The sequence below is a fragment of the Palaemon carinicauda genome, chromosome 1 (genome assembly GCF_036898095.1).
Source record: "Palaemon carinicauda isolate YSFRI2023 chromosome 1, ASM3689809v2, whole genome shotgun sequence".
NCBI lineage: Eukaryota > Metazoa > Arthropoda > Malacostraca > Decapoda > Palaemonidae > Palaemon > Palaemon carinicauda.
The window spans coordinates 6035024-6048056 of record NC_090725.1 but is presented as its reverse complement, the minus strand read 5'-3'; the positions used below and the strand labels follow the sequence as shown (position 1 = coordinate 6048056).

Here is a 13033-nt window from a genome sequence, read left to right as displayed (position 1 = left end):
ACACATTTCCACTATCCTTGACAATTAAAAATAATAGAAAAGCCCTATTTTTTTTTCTTTTTTTGCTACAATATAATCTTAAGTTAAAAATAACACATTTCCACTATCCTGGACAATTAAAAATAATAGAAAAGCCCTTTTTTTTTTTTGCTACAATATAATCTTAAGTTAAAAATAACACATTTCCACTATCCTTGACAATTAAAAATAATAGAAAAGCCCTTTTTTTTTTTTGCTACAATATAATCTTAAGTTAAAAATAACACATTTCCACTATCCTTGACAATTAAAAATAATAGAAAAGCCATTTTTTTTTTTTGCTACAATATAATCTTAAGTTAAAATTAACACATTTCCACTATCCTTGACAATTAAAAATAATAGAAAAGCCCTTTTTTTTTTTGCTACAATATAATCTTAAGTTAAAAATAACACATTTCCACTATCCTTGACAATTAAAAATAATAGAAAAGCCCTTTTTTTTTTTTTTGCTACAATATAATCTTAAGTTAAAATTAACACATTTCCACTATCCTTGACAATTAAAAATAATAGAAAAGCCCTTTTTTTTTTTTTTTGCTACAATATAATCTTAAGTTAAAATTAACACATTTCCACTATCCTTGACAATTAAAAATAATAGAAAAGCCCTTTTTTTTTTTTTTTGCTACAATATAATCTTAAGTTAAAATTAACACATTTCCACTATCCTTGACAATTAAAAATAATAGAAAAGCCCTTTTTTTTTTTTTTTTTTTGCTACAATATAATCTTAAGTTAAAATTAACACATTTCCACTATCCTTGACAATTAAAAATAATAGAAAAGCCCTTTTTTTTTTTGCTACAATATAATCTTAAGTTAAAAATAACACATTTCCACTATCCTTGACAATTAAAAATAATAGAAAAGCCCTTTTTTTTTTTTTGCTACAATATAATCTTAAGTTAAAAATAACACATTTCCACTATCCTTGACAATTAAAAATAATAGAAAAGCCCTTTTTTTTTTTTTTGCTACAATATAATCTTAAGTTAAAAATAACACATTTCCACTATCCTTGACAATTAAAAATAATAGAAAAGCCATTTTTTTTTTTTTGCTACAATATAATCTTAAGTTAAAATTAACACATTTCCACTATCCTTGACAATTAAAAATAATAGAAAAGCCCTTTTTTTTTTTTGCTACAATATAATCTTAAGTTAAAAATAACACATTTCCACTATCCTTGACAATTAAAAATAATAGAAAAGCCCTTTTTTTTTTTTTGCTACAATATAATCTTAAGTTAAAATTAACACATTTCCACTATCCTTGACAATTAAAAATAATAGAAAAGCCCTTTTTTTTTTTTTTTGCTACAATATAATCTTAAGTTAAAATTAACACATTTCCACTATCCTTGACAATTAAAAATAATAGAAAAGCCCTTTTTTTTTTTTTTTGCTACAATATAATCTTAAGTTAAAATTAACACATTTCCACTATCCTTGACAATTAAAAATAATAGAAAAGCCCTTTTTTTTTTTTTGCTACAATATAATCTTAAGTTAAAATTAACACATTTCCACTATCCTTGACAATTAAAAATAATAGAAAAGCCCTTTTTTTTTTTTTTTGCTACAATATAATCTTAAGTTAAAATTAACACATTTCCACTATCCTTGACAATTAAAAATAATAGAAAAGCCCTTTTTTTTTTTTTTTGCTACAATATAATCTTAAGTTAAAATTAACACATTTCCACTATCCTTGACAATTAAAAATAATAGAAAAGCCCTTTTTTTTTTTTGCTACAATATAATCTTAAGTTAAAAATAACACATTTCCACTATCCTTGACAATTAAAAATAATAGAAAAGCCCTTTTTTTTTTTTTTTGCTACAATATAATCTTAAGTTAAAATTAACACATTTCCACTATCCTTGACAATTAAAAATAATAGAAAAGCCCTTTTTTTTTTTTTTTTTGCTACAATATAATCTTAAGTTAAAAATAACACATTTCCACTATCCTTGACAATTAAAAATAATAGAAAAGCCCTTTTTTTTTTTTTTGCTACAATATAATCTTAAGTTAAAATTAACACATTTCCACTATCCTTGACAATTAAAAATAATAGAAAAGCCCTTTTTTTTTTTTTTGCTACAATATAATCTTAAGTTAAAATTAACACATTTCCACTATCCTTGACAATTAAAAATAATAGAAAAGCCCCCCTTTTTTTTTTTTTTTTGCTACAATATAATCTTAAGTTAAAATTAACACATTTCCACTATCCTTGACAATTAAAAATAATAGAAAAGCCCTTTTTTTTTTTTGCTACAATATAATCTTAAGTTAAAATTAACACATTTCCACTATCCTTGACAATTAAAAATAATAGAAAAGCCCTATTTTTTTTTCTTTTTTTGCTACAATATAATCTTAAGTTAAAATTAACACATTTCCACTATCCTTGACAATTAAAAATAATAGAAAAGCCCTTTTTTTTTTTTTGCTACAATATAATCTTAAGTTAAAAATAACACATTTCCACTATCCTTGACAATTAAAAATAATAGAAAAGCCCTTTTTTTTTTTTTGCTACAATATAATCTTAAGTTAAAATTAACACATTTCCACTATCCTGGACAATTAAAAATAATAGAAAAGCCCAATTTTTTTTTTTTGCTACAATATAATCTTAAGTTAAAATTAACACATTTCCACTATCCTTGACAATTAAAAATAATAGAAAAGCCCTTTTTTTTTTTTGCTACAATATAATCTTAAGTTAAAAATAACACATTTCCACTATCCTTGACAATTAAAAATAATAGAAAAGCCCTTTTTTTTTTGCTGCAATATAATCTTAAGTTAAAAAATAACACATTTCCACTATCCTGGACAATTAAAAATAATAGAAAAGCCCAATTTTTTTTTTTTGCTACAATATAATCTTAAGTTAAAATTAACACATTTCCACTATCCTTGACAATTAAAAATAATAGAAAAGCCCAATTTTTTTTTTTTGCTACAATATAATCTTAAGTTAAAAATAACACATTTCCACTATCCTTGACAATTAAAAATAATAGAAAAGCCCTTTTTTTTTTGCTGCAATATAATCTTAAGTTAAAAAATAACACATTTCCACTATCCTGGACAATTAAAAATAATAGAAAAGCCCAATTTTTTTTTTTTGCTACAATATAATCTTAAGTTAAAATTAACACATTTCCACTATCCTTGACAATTAAAAATAATAGAAAAGCCCAATTTTTTTTTTTTGCTACAATATAATCTTAAGTTAAAATTAACACATTTCCACTATCCTTGACAATTAAAAATAATAGAAAAGCCCTTTTTTTTTTTTGCTACAATATAATCTTAAGTTAAAAATAACACATTTCCACTATCCTGGACAATTAAAAATAACAGAAAAGCCCATCAGAGTTCATTAATAACATGGAAGCAGGTAAGGTATGATTTTAGAAGATGAAATCAAAACCTTTTAACAGAGAGGGAGATTGAGACTTGGTTGCCTAGAACGTCGTAATATTTTATCTAAACTCCGCGAGAATCTAAATCTTTCATCTCTCCTTTTGGATGGAGAGATGAAAAGACATACCCTTCTTTTGAAGACATTAAATTGACTATTCCTTCGACGTTAGTAACGAAAAGATTTCCTTAGCGATACAAAAATCCATCTCCTGCAGAGGAGACGATATCCTAATCTTTCATCTCTCCTTTTGGATGGAGAGATGAAAAGATATGCACTTTTATTGAAGACATTAAATAATCCTTCAACGTTAGTAACGAAAAGATTTCCTTAGCGATACAAAAATCCATCTCCTGCAGAGGAGACGATATCCTAATCTTTCATCTCTCCTTTTGGATGGAGAGATGAAAAGACATACACCTTTTTGAAGACATCAAATTGACTAATCCTTCAACGTTAGTAACGAAAAGATTTCCTTAGCAATAAAGTTAGTAACGAAAATATTTCCTTAGCAATAAAGTTAGTAACGAAAAGATTTCCTTAGCAATAAAGTTAGTAACGAAAAGATTTCCTTAGCAATAAAGTTAGTAACGAAAAGATTTCCTTAGCAATACAAAAGTCCATCTCCTGCAGAGGAGACGATATCCTTTGACCCCGGAGTGACTCGAACACCCAGCCTTCTGATCTGGAGTCAGACGCGCTACCATTGCGCCACGAGGCCAACTTGACAAATTACGGTCCCCGTAAGGAATTTCTACATCTCAATGTCAAGTGCCAATTACAAAATCTTCTTAATATAATAAATCCTCCCTTTCATTTACAAGAGTATTTTGAATAAAGGATTTTCCTAAATTATTCCTATCCACAACATCTTGAGCAATCGAAATTAAAGGATGAATAGAAAAGAAAATCCATAATCTTGCCCACAAAATCTTGAGCAATCCAAATTAAAGGATGAATAGAAAAGAAAATCCATAATCAATCAATCACTTGAGCATAAAAGGACAAAATTTTCTTAATATAACAAATCCTTCCTTTTATTCATAAGACTATTTTGAATAAAGGATTTTTCTAAAATTATTCCTGCCCACATCATCTTGAGCAATCCAAATTAAAGGATGAATAGAAAAGAAAATCCATAATCAATCAATCACTTGAGCATAAAAGGACAAAATCTTCTTAATATAACAAATCCTTCCTTTTATTCATAAGACTATTTTGAAAAAAGGATTTATCTAATTTATTCCTGCCCACAACATCTTGAGCAATCCAAATTAAAGGATGAATAGAAAAGAAAATCCATAATCAATCAATCACTTGAGCATAAAAGGACAAAATCTTCTTAATATAATAAATCCTCTCTTTCATTCATAAGACTATTTTGAATAAAGGATTTATCTAAATTATTCCTGCCCACAACACCTTGAGCAATCCAAATTAAAGGATGAATAGAAAAGAAAATCCATAATCAATCAATCACTTGAGCATAAAAGGACAAAATTTTCTTAATATAACAAATCCTTCCTTTTATTCATAAGACTATTTTGAATAAAGGATTTTCCTAAATTATTCCTGCCAACAACATCTTGAGCAATCCAAATTAAAGGATGAATAGAAAAGAAAATCCATAATCAATCAATCACTTGAGCATAAAAGGACAAAATTTTCTTAATATAACAAATCCTTCCTTTTATTCATAAGACTATTTTAAATAAAGGATTTATCTAATTTATTCTTGCCCACAACATCTTGAGCAATCCAAATTAAAGGATGAATAGAAAAGAAAATCCATAATCAACCAATCACTTGAGCATAAAAGGACAAAATCTTCTTAATATAATAAATCCTTCCTTTTATTCATAAGACTATTTTGAATAAAGGATTTTTCTAAATTATTAGGCCCACAAGATCTTGAGCAATCCAAATTAAAGGATGAATAGAAAAGAAAATCCATAATCAATCAATCACTTGAGCATAAAAGGATTAATTATCAATAGATGATAAAAGAAACTGTTATGACACGACTTCTTAAGGATATTCAGTTCACCCTTAACTCAACGGAAAGAGTTCTTCAAAGACCGAGTCTCTCCCCTTTGTTTCAGATTAAAAAAAAGAAGGTAGATTAAAGAGATTTTCTTCAATCTTCGTTCTCACGTTCTTATATTCCACCATCTTAATAATATTATTATTATTATTATTATTATTATTATTATTATTATTATTATTATTATTACTATCCAAGCTACAACCCTAGTTGGAAAAGCAAGATGCTATAAGCCCAGGGGCTCCAACAGTGAAAAATAGCCCAGTGAGGAAAGGAAATAAGGAAATAAATAAATGAAGAGACCAAATTAACAATAAATCATTCTAAAAAAAGTAATAACGTCAAAACAGACATGTCACATATAAACTATTAACAACATCAAAAACAAATATGTCATAAATAAACTATAAGAAGACTCATGTCCGCCTGGTCATAAAGGGCATTAGCTTCCCTAAAATCAATACTGTGATCATCATCATCTAAAATAAGGAAAAATTCTTACTGAATAAATCAGAAGGGTTAATTCTGGAGTAAAATTCCAATCAAATAAATTTTGCCAGTGTTTCATTCATAAAGGCTAATTCTATAGTGAAATTATAAGCCGGTTAATTTTGCGATGAAAATTGTTCCATTCGTGAAGGCTAATTCTACAGTGGGATTACTATCCAATAAATTCTGCCAAAAAAATATTTTATTCATAATGGGCAATTCTGAAAAAAAAAAAAAAAATTAAAATCCAATATATTTTGCCAGCAATTTTTTCATTTATGAAGGCTAATTATAGTGAAATTATATTCCAACAAATTTCGCCAAAAATATCTCATTCACAAAGGCTAATTCTACAGTGAAATTACAATACAATAAATTTTGTCAACAAATCTTCCATTCAAAAAGCCTAAGTCTACAGTGAAAATACAATCCAATAAATTTTACTGAAAAAAACTTTCATTCAGGAAGTCTTATTCTATATTAGAATTACAATCCAATAAATTTGGACAAAAACTGTCTCATTCATAAAGTTTAATTCTACAATGAAATGACAATACAATAAATTTGCTGAAAAACTTTCTTTCATAATGGCCGACTGTACAGTGAGATTACTACCCAATAAGTTTCGCCAACAAATTTATCATTTAAAAAGGGTTCATCATTCAGTGAAATTAGTCCAATGAATTCTTTAGACAAATGTTTCACTCACATAGGCTTAATTTGCAGTAAAATTATAATTAATCTAATCTATTTTACGGACAAACATTTCATTAATAAACTCTAATTCTACGGTGAGATTACAATCCAATAGATTATCAAATTTGTGGGAAAAAAATTGATTGAAATAATGAATCCGAATAAAAAGTGAAAACTACAAAAAATTGATTGCTCTAAACAGATAAGGAACTTATTCCCTATTTTCATTAATGTATAGAAATAGGGAAAGGCTATATAGTATTTTCGGGTGGGCCCTCAGGCTCAGGACAACATTATAATAAACTGCCAACTGAAATGAAGGACCTAAAGGGAGCAATTGAATTTAAGAAGACACTAAAGACATTACTTTTCACAAGATAATATGATTTATAAGATGCTACAATCAAAGAATTGTATAAGTTATAATGAAAATGTTTCGTTAGATGATTAGTATGGACCCGTCCGAGAAGTAGTTCACTCGACTTCAGTGGAGGGTTGGATTTAAACCCAAAACAAGTAATGTATAGAAATAGGGAAAGGCTAGTATTTTCGGGTGGGCCCTCAGGCTCAGGACTACAGTAGGTCACGATACAGAAGCTGTAATGGGCAAGGTCTATAGATCTACAGACCTCACTCAGTGGGTCCTGGACATGAGAACCATGATAATACGGTCACTATCGATTCGGATTAATGAACCAGGTACTTGTTAGGCCCGATAAGTTATGATAAATTAATGGCCACCATCGATATGATGCAACAAAAAGTTACGTATGAGCTGACATGGTAGACACAGAGCTGCAAAAAAAAAAAAAAAAAAAAAAAAAAAAAAAAAAAAAAAAAAAAAACAGTTAATTACACAAACCACAATTATTGCATGGAGGGAATAATAAAGTCAAAAACTCACCAGAGAGAGAGAGAGAGAGAGAGAGAGAGAGAGAGAGAGAGAGAGAGAGAGAGAGAGAGAGAGAGAGAGAGAGATTGTTCAATAACGTGCATGTCATTTTATGATAACATCCCAATTATGACGTAGATAGACCGTTTTCTTTTGCGACGTAAATAGACCGTTTTCTTTAGCGATAAAGTCGTTCAAAAGGGAATTAAACTCTCAGAAGAAAAAAAAAATTCTTAGGTGGAAGTGGAAGTCTTACCACTAAAATAGGCGAAAAGGTATCATAGGAATTGAAGAAAAGGGAGTCAATGAGAGCATTCCGAAACCTACTAGTTACAGACCATAATAATTACATGCTTACCGTGGAATACAACATTCTCAACTTTTCAATACAGCAATTTCCGTTTTATTTCTTGACTGTTAAATTCTAAGACCTTTATTCTTAAATGAAATCTTGAATTATTCCCATTGACAATGAAAAGTAATGAAAGGTCACAGTCGTGTTTTTGGAAAGCATAGTTGAATTAAAAAGTGTTCTTATGCCGGATGGTTTATTCGTTATAGACATAAATAGATTGAAGTATAATACCTAATTTGCTTATGGTAATAGTTAATTATCATTTGGAAATAGATATACAGTCAGATATACCAATACTATTATTAATTAGAAAAGGCTTTGGCCCACGCTGTCTGGATAACAGGAATTTTATAAACACACACAAACACACAAATATATATATATATATATATATATATATATATATATATATATATATATATATATATATACATATATATATATATGTATATATATATATATATATATATATATATATATATATATATATATACATACATATATATACATACACATATATATACATACATACATACATACATATATATATATATATATATATATATATATATATATATATATATATATATATATATGCCTTTTATTCCACTTCCTTTTCATGTTGCGGCTGATTTCCTATTTTATAATCTTTTTGTTTTCTAAAAAGAAAAGTATTCCGTCAGATGGTTCTACCAGTTTTTACTTCTACACAAAGAAAAACTTGGAGCCTTACTAAAGACTTAGAACATGAGCTAGTTACAACTCAAGGAACTATGGATGGAATTATGAAAGCAATAATAATAAGAGAGAGAAAAAAGCAACATAGATACGAGAGCAAATTAAAGTAGAGGATATTCTAACAACACATAAGAAGAAGAAACTGACATGGGCAGGACATATAACGAGAATGACAGAAAATATATGGACTTTAAATAACAGACTGGGTGCTTAGAAATTGCCGACGAAGCCGGGGAAGGAAGAGAAGACGATGCATTGACGACCTAAGAAAATTAGGGTGTACAGACTGGCAAAGAAAGACCATAAACAGACGGGGGAGTGGAGGGACATGTCTGAGGCCTTTGTCCTGCAGTGGTTTACCAACGGCTGATGATAATGATGATAATAATACGCCCTAATCTCTAGTTAATGCACTCCTAGTTTTTTAATATTTCATTGGGCTTTTACTAATTATTTTATTGCTATGGATATTATATATATATAAAGATCTATATATATATAATATATATATATATATATATATATATATATATATATATATATATATATATATATATACATATATATATATATATATATATATATATATATATATGTATGTATGTATATATATATATATATATATATATATATATATATATATATATATATATATATATATATATATATGTATATATATATATATATATATATATATATATACATATATATATATATATATATATATATATATATATATATATATATATATATATATACATATATATATATATACATATATATATATATATATATATATATATATATATATATATATATAATATTATTATTATTATCATTACTAGCCACGCCACAACCCCAGTTGGAAAAGCAAGATGCTATAAGCCCAAGGGCTCCAACAGAGAAAAATAGCTCAGTGAGGAAAGGAAATAAGGAGATAAATATCAGCTCTCATAGACGAACAGCTGTGTTTGTTTACATTGCTTGTAGAAAGTTTTCAAAAATGTTAGCCAGCTATTTGCAAACCATTAGCAGTCAAGTTTAATCGACAAATTATTTACGTGTACAACGATGCTAGTTCAAAACCCCAGGCATTTTACATAAGGTAATAATTGAAAACAATCTATTCGTAACGTTTAAATCGAAAGACAGATATAAAGTATGAGTTTTTGCCTACATATTGTTATCATTATCACTAATGACAAATTTCAGTCTCTCCTAGCAAGGCAAATATGCAACCATTAACCCATAGAAAACTAGCAAGTTTTATCAGCAAAATGTCATAAAACTGACATTTTCTAAATACATACGTCGTGTAATTCTTGAACATGAAGATGGCATTCTTTGCAGTAATGTCTATAGTTCATTTCTTTTATTGAGGCAGATTTGCACCGACTCGCAGCGGTGCCCTTTTAGCTCGGAAAAGTTTCCCGATCGCTGATTGGTTGGACAAGATAATTCTAGCAAATCAGCGACCAGAAAACTTTTCCGAGCTAAAAGAGCACCGTTGCGAGTCTGTGCAAATATGACTCGCTAAAAGAAATGGACTATAGTAATGTTGGTTACCATTGGCCGGTCCTCCTCCCTTGCTCCCAAAACAATTATTACGCAGATCTTTTCTTAGCAATACAGTTTCTCTCATTCTCCGTAAAAGAAAAACCATTATTTCAATCAATGGGATCCACTTGCTTCTAAATATGTCCTCTTGCAATTGCAATTTCTCTTGCCATCTTTACATAAATAACCTAACCATCGCAACTATGTTAACTACTTCCCTCGCATTTCATTGCTCACCTTGTCATTCATCGCAGTTCAATATAACATCTTAAGACTCAATGTAGTCAGATTCCAAACATCTTAAGACTCAACGTAGTCAGATTCCAAACATCTTAAGACTCAACGTAGCCTAGTCAGATTCCAAACATCTTAAGACTCAACGTAGTCAGATTCCAAACATCTTAAGACTCAACGTAGTCAGAGTCCAAACATCTTAAGACTCAACGTAGTCAGATTCCAAACATCTTAAGACTCAACGTAGTCAGATTCCAAAGTCCTTCATCCGCAAAATGAGTTACTCGGCTTTATACAATCTAACTTCTACTTTATTCTAGAATGGTATTTTACAACACAATATTTGTCATGTGACGGGCCGAGAGAAAGGTTATGACTCAAAGGCGGGATGCAATCAACTGAGTAACTTTATTAAAGAACTCTCTCCTTTATATACAAAACCTCAAGGCAACAGGAATTTTCATGTTCGAAAAACAGACAATGTTAGAGAGGAAAAACGCAGACATGTTTATTCTGGTTCTTTTTAGTGCGAGGGAAGAGCGCAGATACAAGCATAATATATACAAAATAATTTATGTACGATCGTGTGACACACAGTTGGTACAGTCAAAACTTTGACTGGCTCATCTGCATCACGTACCCTCACTATTATCACTTTTAATCTTTTCGTGAACATATCCATCCATCCTGACTAGCAATTCCTTTCATAATCTAATCCTTACTAAACTCCACTGGTAACTCCTCTCATTTCTAACACTAAGCGACATAAAAGCCATTTTTTCATGTTTTTAAATGGATGGAAAAAATACTAAAACCAATAATAAAATAAATCCGGCAAGTACAAATACTTCAAGTTTATTTGCTCCATGTTGAGTTATAAACTTGAGTTGTATTAAAGCAAATACATTCATGCTTATGTTTTTTTTTTTTTTTTTTTTTTTTTTTTTGTGCAACAAAAGAGTATCTAATTTGATGTTATAATACTTTATAGACTACTTTTATAGAATTGCTCCCTTACTATGTGTTGCCTCCCTGTCCCTGCTTTTGTAAGCTACCTATGGAGACAAAAGTGAATACAAGAACAGAGGACGTGTTTATTTTCCGCACAAAAATGTTTCCTATCCACCATCATGATGGACCAGTGTAACAGCTTATGGGCTGTGACGGGCCGAGAGAAAGGTTGTGACTCAAAGGCAGGAAGCAATCAACTGAGTAAGTTTATTAAAGAACACTCTCCTTTATATACAAAACCTCAAGGCAACAGGAATTTTCATGTTCGAAAAACAGACAATGTTAGAGAGGAAAAACGCAGACATGTTTATTCTGGTTCTTTTTAGTGCGAGGGAAGAGCGCAGATACAAGCATAATATATACAAAATAATTTATGTACGATCGTGTGACACATGGTTGGTACAGGGCCCAGGAGTCACTTGATCTTCGATGGTATGAAACTTGCGAATCACATAAAGGTGACAAAATACCGTAGGAAGAAGAATTCTCTGAATGTTGTATTTAACAGTTATAAGATAGATGATGGAATTGAAGAGATTCTGACAAAGCACAACATGCCAACAATTGAACAGCTGAGAAGAGAGGGAATTTTTGAAAACAGAATTGAGTGGAGAAGACAACTGATTCCACTGACAGGCTGAAAGCCTACCTGGGAGTGGAAGTGAAGTCAAGTGAAGATAGATGATCTAGATGAGGATGCTGATGTTAGGACTCATAAATTTAATTCTAAAGCCAGATGTAATAATCATTATTGATAAATTCAAATGTGTGAAGTTTTATTTCAAGTTCGAACGCAAAAGTCACACAATAGAACTTCAAAATGGTAGCAGCGTCAAAGGTGTTGTCGTGTATAAGTGTAAAAAGTGTCAAGTTGTGTGATACTAATGGTAAAGTACGAAAAGATGAATTAAAGAATGCATTGTATATATCCTACGAGTATGATATAGTTTATGTCAAAGAAGAGTGCAAAGGTTGTATTTACTCCTGAACATGCAAAATTAATTACTCCAGATGGTACAGATTTTGAAATCCACACATCAAATGTTGTATATTCTAAATACTGTAAATATTTAAAACTATACAAATAACTTGAAAGATGGGAACAAAATCTTACACCATTATAATGTGAAAGATATTTTAAAGTTAGAATATGCTGTTGAAGGTATAAAAATTTCTGGTAAAATGAGCTGTGCATTAGGAAAAATTACACGGTGCAGAAACAGGGAATCAGATAAGGAAACAACGAAAAGACTAGCCTCATTGACCACCCCTGCACGAGAAGGCTACATGTTTGCTATTTCTTTCTTGATGATTTCTCTGGAGTGATGATGGTGTTCCTTTAGCAGACAGCACACCTAATGGTTCTGTGAAGTGTATCAAGACAGACAATGGTACTGCATTTACACTAGCCGAGTTCAAAACTTGCATGGTGAAAAATTACATCAAGCATGAATTTTCTGCCCTATACAGTATTCCCCTTACCAGCTTAACCATTAAATTTCATCTACAGACAAGGATAAGCAACAGATT

The 13033-nt window shown here is 29.3% G+C and overlaps 1 non-coding gene across 1 annotated transcript; it reads right to left on the bottom strand.

Moving 5' to 3' along the window:
• Positions 1 to 4136: 4136 nt before the first annotated feature.
• Positions 4137 to 4208, bottom strand: TRNAW-CCA (transfer RNA tryptophan (anticodon CCA)). Its single transcript has one exon. It is a non-coding gene; the product is annotated as a tRNA-Trp (tRNA).
• Between the last annotated feature and the right edge of the window lie 8825 nt (positions 4209 to 13033).